This window comes from Macrobrachium nipponense, chromosome 24, assembly GCF_015104395.2.
Source record: "Macrobrachium nipponense isolate FS-2020 chromosome 24, ASM1510439v2, whole genome shotgun sequence".
Classification (NCBI taxonomy): domain Eukaryota; kingdom Metazoa; phylum Arthropoda; class Malacostraca; order Decapoda; family Palaemonidae; genus Macrobrachium; species Macrobrachium nipponense.
This window is the reverse complement of record NC_061091.1, coordinates 22428415-22439504: the sequence shown is the minus strand read 5'-3', so window position 1 is coordinate 22439504 and position 11090 is coordinate 22428415. Positions and strand designations below refer to the sequence as shown.

General features: G+C 32.7%; 1 protein-coding gene across 1 annotated transcript in view; it reads right to left on the bottom strand.

Moving 5' to 3' along the window:
• LOC135205514 (glutathione S-transferase Mu 4-like) overlaps window positions 1–11090 on the bottom strand; it is a 1039821-nt gene that overhangs the window by 336511 nt on the left and 692220 nt on the right. The gene's annotated exons all lie outside the window — the stretch shown is intronic.

Below are 11090 nucleotides of genomic sequence, written 5' to 3'. Positions count from 1 at the left end.
AATAAAAGAAATTATATGTAAACTTAAAACCTCTAACATCCGTCATGCTGCTCCCTTAATTATATTTGGTGAATGTTTACGCTTAACAGAAGTCTTTTTTCATTATTCATTTTCTTTTTTTAGACTACCTTGGAACTCGTTTCTTCCTCATTCCTAAAACCTAAATTCTCCTCCTCATCATTACAACTTTCCTTTTGGAATAAAAGGGTTAGACAGTCTCTCACCAAGGGATGGAATCTAAATTTTCAATAGATTGTAAAATAAATGCTGCTCTCTTAATACCCGGTAAGTATAATGATAAAACGAGATATTTCTTTCAATAAGCGAAAGTGAACGGGCATGAAATTTATGATAATAACGTTTCTAAACACAATGAAATTATTTGTTTTCATACATCAAGGTAATGAAAGTTTTCTGTACAGCATACAATGCTGTGAGAAACTCTCAGCCACGGTCCATGAAACCTTTAGCCACGGCCCGGTGGTGGCCTGTGCTGTTGGCACCTATAGCGGTGTCATAACTGTATCTTGAATAAAATAAAAACTACTGAGGCTAGAGGGCTGCAATTTGGTAGTATGATGATTGGAGGGTGGATGATCAACAGCTCAATTTAGTAGTTTTTTTACATCTGATGGCAGACAGAAAACGTGCAGACGGACAGACAAATAGTAGCCATCCCAATAGCTTTCTTTTACAGAAAACGAAAAACCACGACTATTCCCAAAAACGAAATAGTTGGCAATGTTCAAACAGCGTCCAATTTCCACCACTCGAGCGTGACAGCAATCTCGAGAGGAGTCACACTTCAACTCAAGGCGTCGCTTGATATCACCAAAGTTTTCTAAATTGAACCTCTCAAGAGAGAGAGAGAGAGAGAGAGAGAGAGAGAGAGAGAGAGAGAGAGAGAGTTCCTCGCACGCTGTTTCACTTAACAAGAAAAAAATATTTTACTACTTGAAATTCAGTTCAAAGAAAATATCGTACATATCTTTACATTAACTGAATCTACGTTAAATATATCAAAAGAAACCTCCCTCTTGCGAAACGCTAATTCAATTAATAGCCGCATAATTCTTTTTTTATAAAGTTTTTGTAAACTGGAAGATGATGTAAGTGATAACCTGACGAAACAGGAAGTGTAAATAAATAGAAAAGAGACAAAAATGGTTTGCTAGCAAAAGGAAACAATTAGACACAATAGGCAAATTGGAACCAATGCTGGATTTTTAGTGTGATACTACTCCAGAAAAATCAGTCTCCTGTTAGATAATTTAATTCCAATAAGGATTGAGTCCTATCAATTTATTACATCTGCACCATATATGTGACCCACATGAGCTGACTAATAACTAGGAAAATAATACAGTGGTTCGGAAGTCACGTAAAGCCGTTGGTCCCGTTGCTGAATAACCACTGGTTCCATGCAACGTAAAAGCACTATACAAACTGGATTAATAGAGGCATGCCGGATTTCAGGACCTACACCAAGAAAGTGATTTCTCATGAAACAACGAAAGGAATATACTCCACTTCCGTTGTTTGCAATAATTCTTCTTATTTTTTCTATATTTCTCAGATTCATAATTATTCACTTGGTCGTATAAAAACCACTAAATCCAGCTCTTTCTCGTTCTTCTGCATTATCTCTGGATGGAGAAACGAAAACATTCCCATGACAAAACAATAGACTTTTATCATTTAAAAAGAAACCACAAAACAACAGACAAATTGGCATTGCACCCCGGAAAAGAGAGAGAGAGAGCGAGAACTCTCTCTCTCTCTCTCTCTCTCTCTCTCTCTCTCTCTCTCTCTCTCTCTCACAGTGTGCTGAGGTAATACAAGATTTGAGAAAAGATACAAGAATTTTTTGTTCAACATGTCTATCATGGATAGACAATGTTATTAATCAAGATTGAATGTACAAATAGTTGAGGATGAAGAAGAAGAGAAGAGGAAGAAGAAGAAGAAAAAGAAGAAGAGGAAAACGGAAGAGAAGTAAACAAAAATGAAATGACAGAAAAAATAAGGAAAACAGAACAAGATAAAAGTATGGATGCAGAGATACTCATTGATACTACATGAGGCAATAAAGCAGCATACCTACGAAGAAATAAATTACGATATGACAACAGAAAAGCAAATCCCGAAGAGGCTCTACCCAGATCTACACAAGACGGGAAAGAGGAAAAAATAGACAAGAAAGACAAAATCTGCAACCTTTGAAAAGAGGGAATTGCAGATTTGGAGAAAAGATGTTACTACAAACATCCTAAGATATGTCAAAACTATGAAATATATGGTAAATGTGCATACTTAGATGGAATATGGGGATGATTGCAGAGATCTGCATCCAAAAATATGTAAAAAAACCTAAAGAAGGAAAAGGATGTAAGTTCGACAAAAAAGCAAATATATGCACCCTGTAGCCCATGAATCTAATCAAATAAATAACCAACCAAGTAATAAAATCCAAAATAAGAAAGAAACAAATAAAGAGAGAAATCAAGAATATCAGGTAAAAAGAGAAAAGCAAACCACCAATGAGATATGCAGAGGTGTCAGCAAAAAATTTCAAAGCATCACTCCGAAATTCTACTCAAGAGATAATAACTGTATTTATTATGCAAGAGGATATTGCAGAAACGGAGAAAATTGCAGATTCAGACACAAAATGAATAATTATATGAAGAAGATCAAATATTATGGAAAAGTTGATTTTTTTAATGTCAGAATTTCTGGAAATGAAAAAAAGAACAACATACCAGAACAGGAAAGAGACATGGGAAAATCCTTATTACTACCAGTATTAAATGAAGGAGAAAACACGCAAACCAATCATAGTGATGAATGCGCAGGGTTTAGTTACGAGTAACTCAAAAATAAAAAAAGAAAAATAGAGTACTTAGAAGAACTAACCCAAAATGAAAAGAAAATAGATATAATGAATATAAGTGAAACCTGGTATTCCCAGAGACTGGGAATGATGATCAAATAAAAGGGTTCCAAACTTATAGATCAGATAGAAAAAAATAGGAATCAAGGGGGAACCGCAATATATGGGAAAGACAAAAAACAAGGAAAAATTAAATATGAGAAATATAGTAACTCAGAATGTGAACTAATAGCGGTAGAATTTGAATCTGAAAAATTGATGAACATAGTAATATATAGACCTCCTAATACTAAAGAGTTTGACTTAATAATTGTTGGATGATATATGTAGAAATCACAAGGACTGGACTATTCTCCTATCTGGTGACTTCAACTTTCCTTCGTAGAATGGAAAGAACGAATAGGAGATTGTGGTTGTACTTATACATATAAAAAAGAGAGTAATAGTAGTGCAGAAGATAAGAGGCAATTTGAAAAGCTATTAGATATGCTACTAGAATACAACATTCAACAAATAAATCACCTGCCAACAAGAAAGGAAAATACTTTAGACCTAGTATTTGTGAACGAGATGAATTATGTAAAGAAATAATAGTTTTATAATGCGAGTATTTCAGACCATAATGTCATAGAATTAACAGTTCATTCCAAAGCAGTGAAAATAGAGATAAGCAAGAACTGAAAAAGTGGGAAGGATATGGAAAATACAACTTCTACAGTAAAAATATAAAATGGTCAGAAATTAATGAAGAATTAAACAAAGATTGGGATAAACATTTTCGTAAGTGATGACATAAGGGTAAATACGGAGATATTATATAAAATATTTGGAGAAAATAGTGGAAAAATATATACCAGAAGAAGAAAAGTAACATCATTCATGCTATACCAAGAGACAGAAGGATCTTGTTCCAGAAAATCAGAAAGTGGAAAAAAGGTCTTGCAAAAGAAAAAAAATGCATGGAAAGTTTATAGAACTAAAAAGTAAGATAGGAAAATGCAGAACAAAAGATTATACAATCAAAGAAAATGAAAACGGACTTGGAAGAAAAAAACCCTATTAAATATCAAGCAAAACCCCAACTATTTATACTCATATGCGAAGAAGATGAATAAAAGAAGAATAGAAATAGGTCCTCTGAGAATTGAAGGGAGATTAACGAATGAAAAAAAGGAAATTTGCAACATACTGGCAGAACGATATAAGAGAGAATTCACCCCTAGAATAGATAATGAAGATAATGATATAGAAGTAGGGAAGAAAATAGTGAATATTTAGCTGACATAGAAATTAATGAAGCTGATATTGTGCAGGCAATTAATGAAATTAAAAATGGAGCTGCTGCAGGGCCGATGGAGTCCCTGCTATTTTGTTAAAGAAGTAGTTCATTCTATCGCAAAGCCACTTGCAATATTATTAAGACAAGTGTAGATACAGGCAAGATTTATGATGAGCACAAATTAGCATATATCACCCCTACTTTCAAAAGTGGATCAAGACTAGAGGCAAGTAATTATAGCCTGTGAGTACATCACATATTATGAAAGTGTATGAAAGGGTAATGAGAAAAATATTATGAAACATTTAATAAAAAATAATTTGTTTAATATAGGACAACACGGTTTCGTACCCGGAAAAAGTACACAAACCCAACTGTTAGTCCACCGTGAGAACATATTCAAAAATATGAAAAGCGGAAATGAAACAGATGTGGTTATTTAGACTTTGCAAAAGCTTTTGAGTAGTAGCCCATAATATATTAGCAAAGAAAATTAGAAAACACAATATCGTAGATAAAGTAGGAAGATGGTTAAAAGAATTTTTACACAACGAAAACAGATAGTTATTGCAAACGATGATAAATCGGATGAAACCAAGGTAATATCCGGTGTGCCACAAGGTACGGTGCTAGCTGCAATATTGTTTGTTATTATGATTGAAGACATAGACAGTAATGTTAAGGATTCGGTAGTGAGTAGTTTCGCTGATGACACAAGAATAGTAGAGAAATTTACTTGTGATACGATAGGAACTCTCTACAAAGAGACCTTAAACAAAGTATATGATTGGGCAGAGGTAAATAGGATGGTATTTAACTCTGATAAATTTGGAAATCAATAAATTATGGAGACAGAGAAGGAAAGCTATATGCATATAGGGGGACCTAAATAATGAGACAATCACAAATAAGGAAGCAGTTAAAGACCTTGGTGTGATGATGATAGGAACATGTTATGCAATGATCAAATAGCAATTCTGTGGCAAAATGTAAAAGCAAAAATGGGAATGTTGTTACGGCACTTCAAAACAAGAAAAGCTGAACACATGATTATGCTTATAAAAACATATGTTCGTATCCACTTGAATATTGCAATATGATATGGTACCCACACTATCAAAAGGATATTGCACAAATAGAGAGTGTACAAAGGTCCTTTACAGCTAGAATAGAAGAAGTTAAGGACCTAGACTACTGGAAAGACTACAATCCTTAAAATTATATAGTCTAGAAAGGAGAAGAGAACGCTACATGATAATTCAGGCATGGAAACAGATAGAAGGAATAACAGAAAATATCATGGAACTAAAAATATCAGAAAGAGCAAGCAGAGGTAGATTAATAGTGCCCAAAACTATATCAGGAAAAATAAGAAAGCACACAGGACATTAATCCACTACGCACCAGCATCGATAATGCAGCGTCTATTCAATGCGTTGCCAGCTCATCTAGGAATATATCAGGAGTGAGCGTAGATGTGTTTTAAGAATAAGCTCGACAAATATCTAAACTGCATCCCAGACCATCCAAGATTGGAAGATGCAAAATATACCGGAAGATGTACTAGCAACTCTCTGGTAGACATTAGAGGCGCCTCACACTGAGGGACCTGGGGCAACCCGAACGAACTGTAAGGTCTGTAAGGTAAGGTAAGGTCTCTCTCTACTTATATATATATATATATTTATATATATATATATATATATATATATATATATATATATATATATATACATATATATATATATATATATATATATATCACTATGTGGGTGTGTATTCAGAGAGAGAGAGAGAGAAAGAGAGCGCTATATAATATAATGTAATATATATATATATATATATATATATATATATATATATATACATATCTACATATATATACTTATATATATATATATATATATATATATATATACTATCTACATATATATATACACACATATATATATATATATATATATATATATATATACATACATACACACACACACACACACACACACACACACCACATATATATATATATATATATATATATATATATATATACTATGTGTATGTATTCAGAGAGAGAGAGAGAGAGAGAGAGAGAGAGAGAGAGAGAGAGAGAATGGCACATCATCAACCAATCCTTTCGATCCGAACCAGGTTAAGGCAAAGGCTGCATAGTGAATTCAGCCGGCGATAACACAAACACAACAAGCGAAACGATTATCATTGCCGTTCTTTTGATGATGCCTCAAAGCCCGTAGGAAGAGCACCGAAGTGCACCGTTATTCCATCCACCATTTCAGGCTGGGTGAGGAATGGATCCTATTCTCCCCGTGCGCAGTTTGTTTAACAAACAAACAATATTTCCCAACTGATTTTATTTTTTTTCCTTTCGATCATGCACGCCATGTCAGAACCAAAAGGTCTTCTGCTGTGATGGAGCTGGTGAGGTCGGGGAAAGTTATATATATATATATATATATATATATATATATATATATATATATATATATATATATATATATATATATATATATATACCATGTATGTATGTATGCATGTATGTAGTATATCTATTAATATATATATAAAAAAGAGAAATAGAGATTAATATACATATACATACACACACACACACACACACACATATATATATATATATATATATATATATATATATATATATATATATATATATATATTGGTGTGTTTAGTGCATATAAAAGAGAGAGAGAGAGTAGAGAAGAGAGAGAGAGAGAGAGAGAGAGAGAGAGAGAGAGAGAGAGGCGGGTTTGACTTATTTCTGTGAAATTACGTCGTAACTAATATTTTTACGTAAAGACTTCTATATGCATATGAACACTCGGTATATATACTATACACAAGCTCCAATTTTATATATTTATACTTAGAAATCAAACCCTTTTAATTAATCCAAAACATTTCATTGCAGTCGCGCAAAATCTTAGTTAATTCATATTGATATCCCTCTGTCAAATACTGTTATTGAATAGCTTCGCATAACAAGACACTCCTGACGATAATTTCAGGCCCAGGAATCATTTCCATTGACAATGTCCTTTTCCCCTTGGAGGAACTAGCAAGAGAAGGTGCTAATCTCACTGCTATCTATAGTATTTTCGTACAAGCTATTTAGCCATATGCTATCCCGCACTATGACTGCGACTTACCGTAACTGACTAGCTACAGGTTATTAATTCCTGTTTTTGTTTTAATATGAAACGGACGTACATACAGTCCGTTATTTTTCTACTGGGATCAACATCACATCTCGTAAGGGACCCACTGGAACCATGACATTGAATACAGAATATATGTATATGTATATATATTATATATATATATTATATATTATTATATATATATATTTATATTAGATATTACTTATCCTGAACCGCGTATAATAGAAAAGCACATCACCTGCACATGATTTTAGTATATACGTATATCATATGAAAATAACAGGCAAAATTTCAGTACTAAGAGCTCTTCCGTTTGACTCGTCTTTGTATTACACACACACATACATACATACAGATATATATAATATATATATACATATATGTATATATATATATATATATATATATATATAAATAAATATATACACACGTAGTTTTCGGGAACCACCTAACCTGAACTCGCGTTTGTAAATATAGTATTCTTTATATGAATTAAGTTACGAATGTCCTTTAAATATCCAATTCGCTCTGCCTCGGAATTAATGTATTTCATTTATGTTAACCGAAGGGGATTTCTTTTTTTTTTTTCTTTCTCTTTTTTATAATAATTTCGTCCTCTCGTGGATTCGAACCTGCACACAAGAGGAGAAATCAGGACTTCAATGACATCACCGACTCGGCCTGATTTCTCCTCTGTGAGATAGTTCGAATCCGCGAGAAGACGAAATTATCATCAATTAAAAAACTCCTGTTCGGTTAACATATATAAAAATATATTAATAACGAGGTAGAGCAAATTGGATATTAAAGGATATTTATTGCTTAATGCATGTATGACTCACTGTGATGTGAGTAATATTCACATATATATAGATATAATATAAATATATATATATATATATATATATATATTACAAACATACATACATACACATATATTATGTGTGATGTGTATATATTATATATATATATATATATATAGATCATATATTACGTATATATCTATATAGAATACAATCAGACATTAAAAAAAATCTTACATTTCTGAATTGATGAAAAAAGCGGTGAGATGGGGCTGGCAACATCCCTACACCAACAGCCACCTCTCAACAAGGACGTCATTAGGTTTTATATTCGCTTGGTCATCTGATCGTGGTTTAAAGGCTTCCCAGACTGTGCCACAAAATCCTCATCCAGAGGGAGAGTTCCTCATTTCGGGAGAGGCTTTCTCGCTTTTAGCGGTCTGACCATTTCAGGGCTAATAAGAAGGCCAGGTCACAGAAGGCCGTATCAGGGAACATATCTTTGAAAAGGAAAACAAAAATTAAAGTTGACACATATATATATATATATATAATGAATATATATATATATATATATATATATATATATATTATATATATATATATAGTGTCCGGCAATTCGGTCCCGGACAATTCGGTATCAGGGCAATTCGGTACCCGGCTTGTCATTTTTATTTTTTTTTTAATTTCTAAATCAGAAAAATAATATGGTATTCTATATTAGACATTAAGATCTATTTATATATAATATTACCTAATTGCCTAACTACAAAGTTTGTTATTCAACTAGTTTTTACAATTACAGTAACATAAACAATCTACCTAACTAATTTATTACTAAACGATTAGTTTGGTTATTCCCTTAGTTGTTTATAGATAACATTAACTAAACTACCCAACTATTCATTCATAAACAATTAGTTTGGTTATTCTTAGTTGTTAATAAAAAAAAAAGACTATTAGTTTCTTTATTCCAAATTTTTTACTAAGTTTACTGCAAAGGTACCTTTAGATTTTTTATTCTAGTTTCACCCCATCATTCACACAATGGAGTCTTGCAAGTGCATACGATCGGAAAAGGGAAATAAAAAATTAGTCGATAAGGAAAACTACGTGTACCAAAAACATAAAGAAAATGCTGATGGTACGAAGATGTATTGGCGTTGTGAAAGGCGGTCTTGCAAAGCACGGCTTCACTCAGATGTTCAGTTTCATGCGCTCAAGTATATTAAAATCATAATCATACACAACTGCAGCTGAAGTGAGTGCAAAAGTTGTACTGCAAATATTAAGGAAAGGACAATCACAAGTCAAACTCCTTCTCGTTCAATTTTAAACAGAGAAAGAACTAGGAAATTTAATGAGTGGCGCAGTGCTGATGTGACGAAAACTAGTTCATATTAGTCGAAATATGAGACGATGAAGAGGTGATCAGGCTAATCACCACCGATCCCACAAACAATTAATGGATTTCAAATACCACGAGAGTTTGGTGTTTATCGAGAATGGCTCTATCTTTTTTGGCAGTTAGTGACAGTGCAATAGACGACGTTTAAACGCATTTCAATTTTCGCTACTAATGACGCTCTTCACGATTTGAGACAATGTGCGAACTGGGCAGGAGATGGAACTTTTAAGAGTTGCCCTGTTATATTTTTCCAACTTTATGTCTTGCATATAAAAATTAAAAACTTCAGTGCTCCAAGATTGTTTGCCCTCTTACCTGATAAGTCTCAAAATACGTATAACCGGCTTTTCCAAAAAGTGAAGAATTTAGTGAATAACGAGGGGCCAGTGCTATGATAATGGACTTTCAAAAAAGCTGCGCAAAAGCATTTTCAAATACGTTTCCAGAAACAACTATTTCTTTTTGCTTCTTTCATTTAGACAGAATGTTTACAGACATATTGTAGCTGAAGGCTACAATATGTACTCGGGCTATAAAACATTCTCATAAAATGAGATGTTTTATTAGCCCTAGCCTTTTTACCTGTAAATCAGGTTGCTGATGCTTTGATGAACTGGTTGACGATGATGATATCCCGCAACCTATTGTCTCTATTTTGAAAATTCATATATAGGACCAGTGAGAGAGAGAAGGGTTGCCAGAATGAGGAGACTTGATCCAAAATTTTCATAGTAAATCTTGGAATGTTTCTAAACCGATGTTTGAACGGAGAATCGCGTACAATTAATAATTTGGAAGGTTTTCACAGCACATTTATAGCAAGTCTTTCCAGTATCCATCCCAAACATATGGAAATTGATTGGAAGCCCTGAAAAGTGAAGAGAGTTTTGGCAAAACAAAATTACAAAAGCTTCGAATGGGGATGAACCAGTCAAAAAGAAGAAGTACAGGGATTGTGACAAGCGTATCACTCATCTAGTACAGAGCTATAATCAAGCAGAAAGAATGCAGTTCCTTAAAGCAATCGCTCATAATATTAAAGTTTAAATTTCAATTTTTTTTACTTTTAAGTACAAGAAATGTATGGTTTTTACTGTTTTACTTTTATATAGATACGTTAACGACAAATGTATGGTTTTTACTATTTATTTTTATTATATACTTTTAACGACAAACAATGTATTGCTTTTTACTATTTTATTTTTAATAATACTTTTTACGACAAACAATGTTTGGTTTTTATATTTTTATTTTTATATACATTTTATTTTAAACGACAAGAAATGTAAAAAAGTCTCGAAATAAAGAAACTAAAAAAGTTTTTTTTAAATAAATCATTTCATTTATGTCTGCCACCCCACATTTTTTATATTCTTTGTAAAATAAGTAAGAAAATAACCAAACTAATCGTTTAAAAATGACAAGCCGGGTACCGAATTGCCTGGTACCTTCCGGGATGTCCGGGACCGAATTGTCCTAGCACCATATATATATATATATATATATATAA